The sequence below is a fragment of the Fringilla coelebs genome, assembly GCF_963513975.1.
Source record: "Fringilla coelebs genome assembly, chromosome: 1".
Lineage (NCBI taxonomy): Eukaryota > Metazoa > Chordata > Aves > Passeriformes > Fringillidae > Fringilla > Fringilla coelebs.
In genome coordinates this window covers 5,566,143-5,579,659 of record NC_140028.1, presented here as the reverse complement: position 1 = coordinate 5,579,659, position 13,517 = coordinate 5,566,143, and positions in this window count along the sequence as shown.

Genomic DNA, 13,517 nt, shown 5'->3' with positions numbered 1-13,517 from the left:
CAGTGTCTGAAGGATCCAGTGACACCCCACATTAATATGCATGTTGAGCACTTACTACAGCATTAAAATATCTGAATGTTGGTTTTCTTGTCAGATCTCAGCTGAATTATTGAAAACTTTTGCATTTGCTCTGGCAGTTCCTCCAGCACACACCTTTCCTCAGGAACAACACACAACCAGAAGATGTCCAGCTGCACATGTCCCTTATCTCAGAAAAGTTTCCTCTGTCTACTAAAACCTCACCTCCATAGTTGTGTTCAAGATGCTACTGTTGGAGTTTTCCTTCTGCTCTGTGACCAAATTTGTCACCTCCTTCCCTCCCTCCTCAGGAAGATGGATCTTGGAAGGATCTCTTCAGTCTCCAGGTCCACAAACCCCCTGCAGTAGGACACACACATCATCCAATCTGTTCTGGAATCCTTCCTGGAAATGGATCAGCCTTGCTATTGAAACAAGTTACTTCTCCTTTCCATACAGCCCACATTCATCCCCAGTAGATCCAATTCCTAGAACATTTTACAATGTGTCTGTCAGTTCCTACTCTTTCTCGCTTCATTAGAGAAGTTTGACAATATCAATTCAATCACTACTGAAATCCAGAAGAAGGAAATAGACTCTGTTTTATCAAGAAGGCAACCATCAGGGGTTGGTATGCCTTAGGTCCAGACAAAGCCACTTGGCATTCATATTTTACACTGGCATCCTTGTCTAATTATTCTTTACTTTGAATTTTGGAGTGTGATTAGTCAGGTAAAGAGTTATTCTTCCATAGGCACTTTCATATTCCATTCATCAAAGCACCAAAATGCAAGCCCATGTAACTTGTTGAAAATTTCCAGAAATAAGAGAAAGCAAAGATTTCAAGATCAAGAGACTGATGCTTAGCTGATACTGAGAGCATTCATGAGTGAATGAAAAGATGAATAAATGTATGAATAAATGACTACAGCAAGATGTTTAGGTAAAGTGGTGAGAGAAATGACTTAACATTAAACTCATCAATTCTCTGCCTAACCAGCTCCTGCTATACAGGGTGACCAATTACAGTTATTTTCCAATTCTTAATAGATGATTAATTACATTTTAGTCTGGCTATGAAGCTATTATACCATTATAGACTCCCCTGGTATAACACAGTCATGCTATTTAACTGGCAAATTCAGCCTCAGGCTACAATTTCTAGTTGTGTTAGGTATGGTAGACCTAAAATGTTATTGAAAAATAAGGTCATAGAGTAAATAAAACACTGAACTGTGGAAGACAGCATAACACTTCTCATTCTGATAGTTCTATTTCAGAAATTCCATGGCATGACAAATGATCTGAATAGGTGTGCCATTTAAAGACTTACACATCACCCTTATAAATTTCATTATTTGAAATTACTCTTTTTATGAAACTTCCCAGACCTCGTGAAGCAAAGACCCCTATCAAGTGTTACTGGGGCCAGATGGGAGGTGCTGCAGTTAGTCATTCACAAAATATATTAAGAACAAAAACACGACAGCTCTAATTATTATAAATGGATCATTAAATCCCTCTCAATTGCAATGTGAAATACAATCTCTGAATAGCAAGCATTCCTGGAAAAAAAAAATCATTTCTCTGAAGCTAAAAAGAAAAGATCCATTCTGATATGAATGTGAGAATGTGAAGGTGAAGTACATTTTCCTAGTGAATGCCAGCATTATTAAGACATTAATAGCTGTTAATGGGGGGGAGGTCTGGGATGAGAGAAGTAATATTTATAGAAAAGTTAATCTGCAAAAATGAAAGACAGCTGTGGATTGTCATATTTCAGAGATAGATTTTACAGCATTAAAACTCTTGCAGGCAAGGATGAACAAGGTGACCTTAGGGAAATTTCCAGTCATTTTCTGAAAGTCACTGCTTGGAGAGGAGGACTCCTCTTCCACACTCTCAAGGGAGCTGCTGGAGGCTCCTTCTCCTGCACACTTGAGAAGACATGACTGTGTATGTAAACAGCAGCCCTTTCAAACAACAAAGGAAAAACAGCACAAAAGGAAAACGAGCCCAAAGGGAGGAACTGAAGATGCAGAAAGCAGCGATAATTCCCAAAATGCTATAATAAACCTTTTCTTTCAGCTATTCTGTTCCAAACTTCAAGCACTAGGCTGAGACACATTACACAGGGGAAAGTTAAAGAATGTCTAGTGGAAGTGACAGCACATGCCAGAGCTCCTGCTTTAGTGCAATTTATACAACATTCCCACACTTATTGTGGACTGAGGAAGCAGTTATACAATGGTTCATATGAACTCATAGGGCCCTACTTCCCATAGGGCCTTCTGGTGAGCATAAACCTTAACAACTTTAACAAATACCACCCCATATTCCACAAAGAACACAGCTGATAACACCAGCCATTGTCGTTGAAACCAGTTAGTTCTCTGCAAGCTCTTTTAAACCCTATAACCATCTCTCTTTCTACAGTTATTGTGCTAATTTACATTTTAAAACTTTAGGAAATACTGTTGATGCCCAGTTTTCTTGTAAGAAAACTACTGGGTAATTTGACACAATCCTAATCTCAAATCCAGATTGCTTTCTTCATTTCTCACCCTTTCTTCACCCTTCATTCACCCTTTCCTTTGAAATCTATTTAAGAACTTGAGGTTATACCTGGCTCCTCTTGTTGTTTTCTGCTTTATTGCTACTCTTCAGACACTTCACTCAAGATGAAGCATGTGGCAAAAAACACAGGACAAATGTGAGTGCAAGACGTGAAATCTCTACTTCTCATTGTAAGAGAGTTTACAAAGAGTGTAGGAAATTCAGCCACTCAAATCACTGCCAGGTAAGCACAGGAGAGGAATAAAATTGCAAGGACTGGGAGAAATAGTAGAGAGATTTTGAAATTTTCTGTCTGATTTCTGGAGAAAACAAGGCTAGAGCCATTGTGCTGTGTAAGTGAATACAAGCACAGATTTGTGCCTCAATTACCTGACTGTCTCTTGGATGAGCCCCTACCTCCTGATCATTGAAACCTGGCCTCACACTTGCTAAAAATTAAGGAATACACTTCCCCTTACTAATCCACTGGAAACTAGTTTTACTGTTCATCTGCTCATGAAAAAAGGTAATTTGAAGAGTAATGAAGTTCCAGTGCCATCACATTGATGTGAGTGGGGTCATGGAAACACCCCATTTAAGTAGAGAATGCTGTGCTTCAGCTAAGTTTAAATTTGCTCCTGATTGTCTTTGAGTTATGAATTCATACCTCAGTGCCATGAAGGACATCAGAAAAAGTCAGGCTGCCAATTACTTCCAAGTGAATAATTTATTCAACAAATTTAGATACTTCCCTTTCATGAAGTGTTCCCTGTGAATACAGAAGAACTCCATTTTAATTCTTTCTGTTAAAAATTCTGCTGCATGATTTCTGCAAAGAGTTTCTGATGTGAAAAATCAGGACATTCTTTCAACAGTCCAGTAACCACAGTGACCATGTTTACCTCATGATCACCAGGTAACATTCCTCCTGTCTTTGTTGTATCCTTTGCTTGTTTTATTCCAAGACTGCAAAAAGCATCAATCTTCTCTTGTTTAACTTCATGCATGACTTAATACAATGGAGCTGAGCACTCTACATCTCACTGTAATGTGAATAATAATTCAGGGTATGATCTCTTTTGTCAACACACATCAATCTCAGCTATTATGCAGCTCTTCTAAGACAGGCAGCAAAGCACCTCATGGTATCCTAATAACATCCATTAGACACAGGAATTCTAAAATACCCACTTATTGCTGTGGAGGAAAGGGCCATGTATAAAATTATTACTTCAGGCATCCATTGTAATGCTTTTCAAGAGCAGAATGTTTTCAACCATCTAAGTCAGGCAGCAATCGAGTCAGTGCAGGTCAACAGAGGGGATTAAACACCTCATAAGGGGAGTTCAGAGTCAGCTACAGCACTCATGTCTCTCCAGTGATGCTTTTGGCATTGCTTGGCTGTTGGTGAATCATTCCCAACTGGGATGAGTTTTCAGAACCATTCATTACTCATTAAAAATACTCCTCCCCCTTCCTCTCTGTAAGGTAAGAGAAGGTAAGAGGGATGAGGTGGGGAGAAGAAACAAACTGGAAAACCATCACAAGAAACCTCATAGTGAACCAGAATAAAGGTGGAAATCCAAGAGGAAGTTTCATTTTCCTGCATGCATTGCTGTGCTTTTCACTACATTGGCAGGCAGGCTGGGTCAGGGATAGTATTTGCAGATGGACTAGATGATCATTGCAGGTCCCTCACTAAGGAGTGAAACAGTCTATTCTATTCTATTTTAATCTGTAAAGGCACACAAATGATGGGAGGGGATAAAATGGGGTTTTGAAAGCAAACTCTAAGTACCCAGTAAGAAGAACCATTCCCAGTGTCAGCCACTCACATGACTAGAAACAAATTCCCCAATGACAAGCTGAAAGGAGCTGTCATTGAGAGAAGGGGAGAAGGGCAGGGATTTATTAGGATCTGTAGGAGGTTCTGGACAGAATGGAGCAAGTCCAACATCAAAACAGAATCAACCTGCAAGTACCATAGGGTAGTCCTCATCAAGAGATGGGACAAAGCAACAGGCACAAAAAAGATGCAACTGGAGATTTTGAACCTTCAGTTTGAGATGCAACTGAAGACACAAAACCTCCCTTTCCTCAACAAGATATATCCCAGAAATTTAAAAAAAATTAGATAGTAAGCTACAAACAAATCCAGATCCATCTAAAGACCAGGCAGAAAAACTGGCATTCAGACCCAAGATAAATATGTTTGTGGTTCTTTGCAAATGCTTAAGGGTCTCTTAAGTGTCAATATTGAGTTAAAAGATACTTAGGAGACAAATGTAATTCTGTAACAAGGTGGTGATGTGCTTATTTCCTGAAAGGCCTTCCAAAGCAGACACAAAAAGGGATGATCACAGCAGAGGTGAATTCAGCACTTTCTTTCTGCAGTAAATGTGTTCAACTCAGGTCCCACAAGTAGTTAGTAGTATTAATACTTCTGAAACTCCAGTAGTGCCTCTGGAAAGATGTAAAAAATGACTCCTAAAGCACTCCTTGGGCTTCCCATTGTATAAATATGGGGACCTATAATACATGTCCAAGGCCTGGCACTTTCTTAAAGATATTCCCATATGAGGTCCTATCTCCAGCTCTCACAAAAAGGAGAGTGGTAAAATAAAATTATTTCTTGCCAGACAGAACACGTATAATTCTGTTTTCACAAGAATATACCAGATGAACACTCCAAAAAAGAGCAATTTAGGTTTTGTAATTTGCTTTTTAACATGGAATAAACCCCCCCCCACTTTCCTCATTTCCTGCAGAAAGAGTCATTTTGCTAGTTGGTCCTGGCAGCTCCAGTCAGAACCACCTACATTGCTCTGCTCTATCCCACGTAATTTCATGAGCCATCAACAAAGTGCTGCTCCTCACTTTGTATTGGCAGAGAAATGCTAATTACAGCCAGGCAGCCCAAACCTTCTGCTGCCATGGTGGGGAGGAGAGCACACAGAGGTTTGGGGGTTGCCTCAGAGAAGAGGGGGAAAATGTTCTTCTGTCTTCCCTAGAGGAGCATTATTTGCAATCAGCTCCAGCCCTTAAGGATGTCTTTCCTGCCCTCCCTGCAAGGCTCAGTCCTGCCAGGAGCTGCACACAGAGGGAATGGCTGCAGGAGGCAGATCAGAGAGCCTGCAGGCATGGCTGTCCCTGTGCAGGAGCACATTGTGGCTATCCTGTCCCTCCTTGATGAAAAGCAAGTTTGGGAACAATCTGAGCCAAACTCAGCCCCCTTCCAAGCTTCCCATCCGTTGTCCCCTCGAGCTCTGCACACAGCTTGGAGGCTACCCAAGGACAGGCAGATTGCATGAGTGTGAAACCCAGCTCAAACTGATCTGAAGAGTTTGTTTCCCCAGGTGAACAAAAGCTCTACCACCAGCTAATGCTCTATCAGAGGCATTCACTACAGGAAATGTTGTTATCACTTTGCATATAATAAATATTCAAGCCCCATGCCTCTAAGGCACTAGGTTAAGGTGCTTAACATTTGAGTACACATCACTGAAAAAGCAGTTTGGTACTTTGGTACTAACTCATCTCTATTTTTAGTCTTAACACAGCTATAACATCCCCAGAAGCCTGACCACCCTGCTGTGATTAAATATCATACTTGTACAGTGAACTGCTGCCTAGATTTTAGAGCAGGTACATTTATTTTAAACCTCTGATCAGCCTAGTACACCCTTATTTTCATTCTAGGCTATTTAAATAGCAGTGCCATTCTGCTCCTTTTTCATATATAACCATGCAAAGAAATTGCTAATGGTGATTTACATTTTTATTGGAATTAGTGGAAAGACTTACATAGAATTAATGGGGAGTTTTCATTCCTGTCATATCATTGAAAGTTGTTGGACAGTGAGGAAAAATAAGCTTGAAGTGCTAAAATACAATGAGAGGGCAAAGATAAGTCTTCTAAAGTTTTAAGATCTGAAATAGCCAGGCACATCAGGATTTCATTTGAGAGTTTACATTTTGAAACATGTTGTACATGACATTAAACATCATAACATGCAGGACATCTCCAGACACTCATGCCCCACCATGTTCTAGCTGCTCTCTAACCACCACTAGGCAATCAAAAGTCTCCTATCACCCTGATCTCTTACATGCTGTGGGGTGTTTCAAGCAAGCTTGAAGCTTTGCTGTGACTCAGTTACTTTGAGAATAAAATCCATTTGCCCAAACACAGCTTCCTGAGTCACTTTGGCTGCTGCTCCAGAACAGAGCAGCTCCTCAGCCAGTCAGATTTGGTACAACACAATTCCTGCCCGCAGCTACAGTCTGTTCATGTTCTCACCTCCCAGTAATTTAACCAAATCTGAATTCTAGCAAAGACAAAATGCAACGGATCAAGAGGATGCACAGAGTCAGCTACCACATTTCCAAGGATTTGCAATAATACATGGTGCAGTCTGACCCTTCCCATCTCCTCAAAAACAATGGAGTGGTCCAGCCCAAATGGCTCCATCTCCTCAGCTTCTGCACCAAATCTGGCCTCAACCACTCTCCAAACTGGCAGAAATCCTACAGAGAGGAAGGCTGTGAGAAAAAACTGTACGAGGCTGTGAGATTCATGGCTATCACATCAGAGATTGTCTATGCAGTAAACTGGAGCTGGTGTTGCTTTCTGCCACCAAGAGACTGAAAACTAAACACGCAGCTGCAGTGTGTTATTCCAGCTTGTGACAGCCAAAAGCTTCTCCTTTTCCCTTCCATCCTAGTCCTCCTGTTTGTGCCAGCCAACTTTTATGTCTCATGCATCGAGAAAGAAGTCAGAACCACTTCCATGGCTCTGAGTGGGTACAACAATTTACTTTTTACAACTGGCATGGTTGCAGGTGAGATGTCTGAACACAGACTGGCTTTATAGATCAGTTATTACAGTGCCCCAGGTACTGTCCAACCACAAGGATGTCCACCCAGCAGTGTTCCCAGGTGGCCAAGGAGGGAAATGGCATCCTGGTTTGTAACAGCATCAGTGAGACCAGCAGGACCAGTGATCACCCCCTGGACTTGGAACTGATGAGACCACATCCTAAATTCTGAGTTTACTTCTGAGCCCCTCAGTTCAAGAAAGACTTTGAGGCGCTGGAGCATGTCCAAAGAAGGGCAACAGCATTGGGAAGGATCCAGAGAGAATCTGAGAGTGCTGAGCGTGTTTAGCCTGGAGAAAAGGATACTCATGGAGGATATTACTGCTCTCTACAACCCCCTGAAATGAGGCTGCAGCCAGGTGGGTGTTGGCCTCTCCAGGTAACAAGTGATGGGCCAAGAAGAGCTGAGATCAAGTTCTGACAGTGGAGCTATCTCTTGGCTATTGGGAAAAATTTCAACCCTGAAAGTGTTGTCAAGCATTGAAAGGGGCTGCCAGGGAGGAGCTGAGTGGCCATCCCTGGGGCTGTTTAGAAGGTTTGTAAATGTGGCACTTATGGAATGGTTTAGCTGCTGGTTTGGTATTGCTGGGTTAGCAGCTGGATTTAATGTTCCCAAAGGTCTTTTCCAACCTGAGATATTCTATGACTCTAACTAGGTATTAATGAACACTGGACAAAGCTTTAGGGATACTTTAATGACCAGCCATATTTTTTTCACAGTAATTCTACCTAATTTCTCTTTGCTCTAAACATTCAAAACACAATGCAGCTCCAGTGCTGGATGAAGGATGGCTTGTGTGATGGGAGTCCTCTGATTTTCTCATTCTGTTGCAGATGTTCAGGTCAAACATATAAGCCAGAATGCTAAGGGCAGTTGGGAGGCCAAAAAAATAAAAAAGGTAATAAAACCCTCTGATTTCAGTTGCAAGATACCAACCACAGTAAAATACTGGCCCAGTCATACTGGCTTGGCAGAAGCTCTTCCCCTTGTGTGTCTGCATTACAAGCAAATGGCTGGTAATGATTTGTGTGCATGCAACACTTCTAAGTAATTAAAACAAACCTCTGTCTGCTGCAGAATGCAAATGTGCCAACAAACTAACCCAACCAAGCCAACTTTAGCCAGGCTCAGTAAATTCAATGCAGTGAATATTCCCTTGTAATGGCCAACTGCTAGGAAGCCAGCTGGACATCCACTTTCTTTAAGGACAAGTAACTCTGGCTGAGATAGCCTTGTGTGCTACCTGCTGTCGTGTGAGTGCTTGAAACATGGGGCATGAGTTTTGTATTGATTCTATCCATCAATTATTGCTTGTGAGGGGAATGGAAACAGCAACATGAGTGGACGTAGCAGCAGTACCTTGTACATCTCTATTCAATTCCTTTGATGCTAAAATGATATCACCAAGTTTTCTTCCCTGGAAGGAAGAGTGATATAGGTGAGACATCCCTTGTGATGGTCAGGACATGAAGTTTTGATTTTTACCCTTCTTGGTGAGAAGAGCCCACTCTCCAGTGAGGGATTGTATCACTTCAGCTGGGACTAGACAGAGTTTGTGACAAGGTGAGGGCAACTATAGAAAGCAATGGTAGAAGTTTTATTTGCTGGCTTCTGATACCTGACACAAAGAGACAACCATTGCAATGAGCATCTGCCTTGGGAGAGGGTAACAGCTGATGTCAGTATTTCAGCCTGGAGGTATCAGTAGTTCTTCCATTGTGATGGCTTGCAGGGTCAGTGTGGGAGGTAGGAATATGCAGGTGAAGTGTGTGACCCCTAGAAGAAGCAAAAAGACAAAGGGCGTGCATGCGTGCACTTGTGTGACAGATATTTTCAAAGTTACTTTGAACTGCCTTTTGGTCACAGCTAAGAAAAGAATTCTCCCAGAAAAATAACTCCCTACAGAAATTAAATAGAATTCTTTCATCTGCATGGCATGGCAGGAACAATGCAACATTTAATGATCTTTGCTAAGAATCACTGTTCCTTTACATAAGAAAGAAACATTTTCCATTTTTTTGGTATTTGCTATTGATCTTGCCCCTTGTCTTTTTGCCCAACTTGGCATGCATTTGAAATTGTTCATTCATGTGTCTCACAAGCTTTGATGTCTGTGTGGTTGGGAGGAAATTGCAAATCACTGTTGTAAGTGCACTTTCTGTATTGCAGTAATTGCCTCTAATAGGGCAGGGGAAAAGGGCATCAATCCATCCCAGCAGCTGGAGGCCAGTGCCAGCAGGAGATTCCCAGAGACTGCAGAGGGCAACAGGAGGGCCCCTGAAGAGCAGCACAAAGGAACTCCAGCCCCTCCAGCCCCTCCAGCCAGTGAGCTGGCACAGGGAGTAAACAAGAGGGGTTAGAGCTGTGCACAGCCTGCAGGGCTGGGATCTTGTTGGATCACAGGGACATGGTGGGATGGCTCCTGGGACAATGTTAGGGTGGAAGGATACAGGCTCTTTAGGAGGAAAAGGAGGGGAGGTGAGGAGGCAGCGTTGCCCTCTATGCCAGTGACCTGATGGAGTGTATGGAGCTTATCTGGGGATGGATGAGGAGTTCACTGAGAGCCTACAGGTCAGGAGTAAAGGGAAGGCAGGGACAGGTGACATTGTAGTGGGATCTGCTACAGGCCACCCAAACAAGAAGACCAAGTAGATGTAGGAGAAACCTCATGTTCACAAGCCCTGGTCCTCCTGGGGGACTTCAAACACTCTGGTATCTGTTGGAGGGACAGCACAGCAGGGCATGAGCAATGCAGGAGGTTCCTGGAGTGCATTGCAGGGGCTGGTGGGGAACGTGAAGCTCAAGGGCAGCCTTGACTGCAGTGACCATGAAATTGTGGAGTTTGAGACCCATAGGGCAGCATGGAGGCTGCTCAAGCTCACTGCCATGGGCTTCTGGGGAGAGCACTTAAACCTCTTCAGGAATTTGCTTAGTAGAGTACCACAGAATAATACCCTGGGAGGGAAGAGGAGCCCAAGAGAGCTCGTGAGCATTTAAGGATCACCGTGTCCAAACTTGGGAGCAGCACATCCTGATGGAGAAGTTGGGCAAAAATGCCAGGACACAAGGATGGATCAACAACTACTCCTGAACAAACTTAAACACAGACAGGGAGCCTGCAGAGGATGGAAGTCAGTACAGGTAATCTGGAAAGAGTACCAGGAAATTTTCCAAGCAGCCAGGGATTAGGTTAGAAACAGTAATGCCCTTACAGAAATAATTCTGGCCAGAGATGTTAAGGGCTATAAGAATCATAAAATCATTGTAGAATGGTTTGGATTGGAAAGGACCTTAAAAACCAACCAGGTCCAGCCATCCTGTCATAAGCAGGGACACCTTCCACTAGACCAGGTTGCTCCAAGCCCCATCCTGCCTGGCCTTGAACACTTCCAGGGATAAGGCATCCTCATCTTATCTGGGCATCATTTTCCTGTGTCTCACCATGCTCACAGTAGGAATTTTTTCCTAATATCCAATCTAAACCTATTCTCTTTCAGTTTAAATCCACCACTTCTTGTTTTTACCCCTATATGCCCATGTCAGAAGTCCCTTTCCATGCCTCCTGCAGGCACCCTTCAAGTATCCCAGAGAAGCTGGAACTAGATGATCCTTAAGGTCTCTTCCAATGCAACCCATAATTCTATAAATACACCAGAGGACAAATTGCAGAATTTTGAAGAATTCAGCACCCAGATTAACATAAGAAACAAGTGTGGATTTATAGTAAATGTGGTAAAGGACAGGTAGTTGGTTCAAAACTTAATTTCTTAAAATATACATATATAAGCCTCCATTTCTCCTCAGAGCAAATTTGTTGAAAATTAGGTATCAACATCTTTGTAACTTTAAGAAACATTGACAGAAAATTAGAAAAGAATGATTTTCATAAACTTAGATGAAGTGTTCACCTTTCAAGTCTTCCAACACACATCTTTAACAGGACTTCTCTGAGGCACACACTGTCATTATCAATTCAGTTCTATTGCCAAAGAAATCACTTGCAATTTTAATTTATAAGTTGAATAAATATCAAGGTTATTATAAAACTACAGAAATTAGGTTAAACCACTGCCCTCATTCTTGTCTCAGTAGCAGAATTTCTCACATCTCCCTCTGTATCTCCCCATTCATTCACACATTTTCCTTTAGATATGGCAAGATTGATTTCAACTAACTACAGCCCCTGAAAATGTAGGCTTATAAGATTGCCTTTTATGTTCTTGCTATTTTCAACAAAGAAGGACTTAGGAAAAGATAATTCTCTTTACAAGATAACTCACAGAATCATAGAATCACAGAATGGCTGGGATTGAAAAAGACCTCAGAGATCACCTAGACCAGCCCCCTTGTTAAGCAGGTTCACCCAGAGCAGGTGGCACAGGATAAATACCCTGGTTTTACATGCTGCTGTTTTGGTGGAATGAACTGCCCTTTGAAAGTGCTGATTCCTCTGCCTTGTCTACAGGGTGAACATAAAAGACTCTCTTAAGCCATATATCTACCTCCTAAATGGGTGAATTAATTCCAGTCTGGCTTTCTCTCTATCCTGGTCCCAGTTCTGTGTGCTGCTTGGCTTTTTCCCTCTTCCCTCCACCAATTATCTATCCACTTAGGAACTGATCTCCTGGGTAATCAGTTCCAGCCCTCAATCATCACAGGAAATCATGTCATATCACACTAGTCATGCATTTATCAAACTCCCTCTTAAAATTAGTTATGTGATCTGTACCTGCTACTCCAAGAGAACGGCTGATCTGCATTAATCTCCTTCCTCCAAGGCTGCTTCTAATTCCCTGCCTAACCATATTTATGATCAATTTATACTCCATTTGTCCTTTGGCTTCTATCTCTTCCTGGAATTTACCTGTCTGTAGATATTTATAAGCAATAATTACATCCCTTTCTAGCTTTCATTTTGCTAGTCAGAAGAGGGGATGCTTTTAGATATTTTTTTAGTATAGTATCTCTATTCTTCCATCCTAGTAACCATATTCTAAATTTAATAACCCTCTTGAATAATTCTTGTGAGACATATAAATTGTATTCTAGGTCAGTTGCAATGGTACTAAAATTTCCCTCTGGATATGGAGAAATCCCACCTAAAACATCCCAGTGTTTTCCCCTAGCAGCCCGGATCTGGTGGGTCACAATCATTGTGAGTCAATTAAAGGTGTGAATCTTCCCTCTCTTGTTTTCTGCTAGAAGAATTGGTTTTACAACAGACCTTTAAAACTTCTAAGGCTTTGCCCAGATTTCATCCTATGGCAGGTTTTCCTCCCATGGCAGATTTTCATCCTATGGCAGATTTTCATCCTATGGCAGTTTTTCTAGTCTTCATGAGAAGAAAATCCTTTCATATTTTAATCCAATACTTCTCTACCTTGATAATGAACCCTAGCTGTTTTGTCATCACTTCTGCTGATGTGATCTTATATTTTTTTTAGTCTTTGGTGAAAACAACAGATGCAATGAGCTGTAATAATTAGTTTGGAATAGCTACAGAAATAATCCTCTTAATGTAATGATTCTCTTTTAATTATAGAGTATAAGCTATAAATTTTAATTATAAATTATTAAGTTCTAAAATTCCATTGTAATAGTTTCCTAGACCTATTAGTTCCTTTAAAAATCCTTACTTCCCCTTCATAGTTTTGTATCTAGACTTCTCAAATGTCTCCCTGAGGTTCTCTTCTGGAAAGAATCTGGCCTTTGAGACTACCAGACCATGATCTACTTAACCGATAACAGTGGAGTGGCCACTCCACTCCACTCATAGAAATGTTTTTTGCAATATTTTAAGTTAATTATGAACTGAATTTTTAGGAGAAAAACTTTAATGTGGAGCCCATTGCCACTTAGAAAAGGTATCTGGATTTTTTAATGCGCTATACTAGAGAAAAAAGTTCATGTATAGACCTAGGAGCTCTGACCTTCCCAGTGTGTGACAGAGCTCAATTCATTTAGCTGAGCAGGTGGTTTTTTTTTCTTTTCTGGTGATTGGAATAAGAGAGAATGAATAAATTTGTTGCTAGTCATCCAAAGCAAGATTGGATATGTATCTTTCA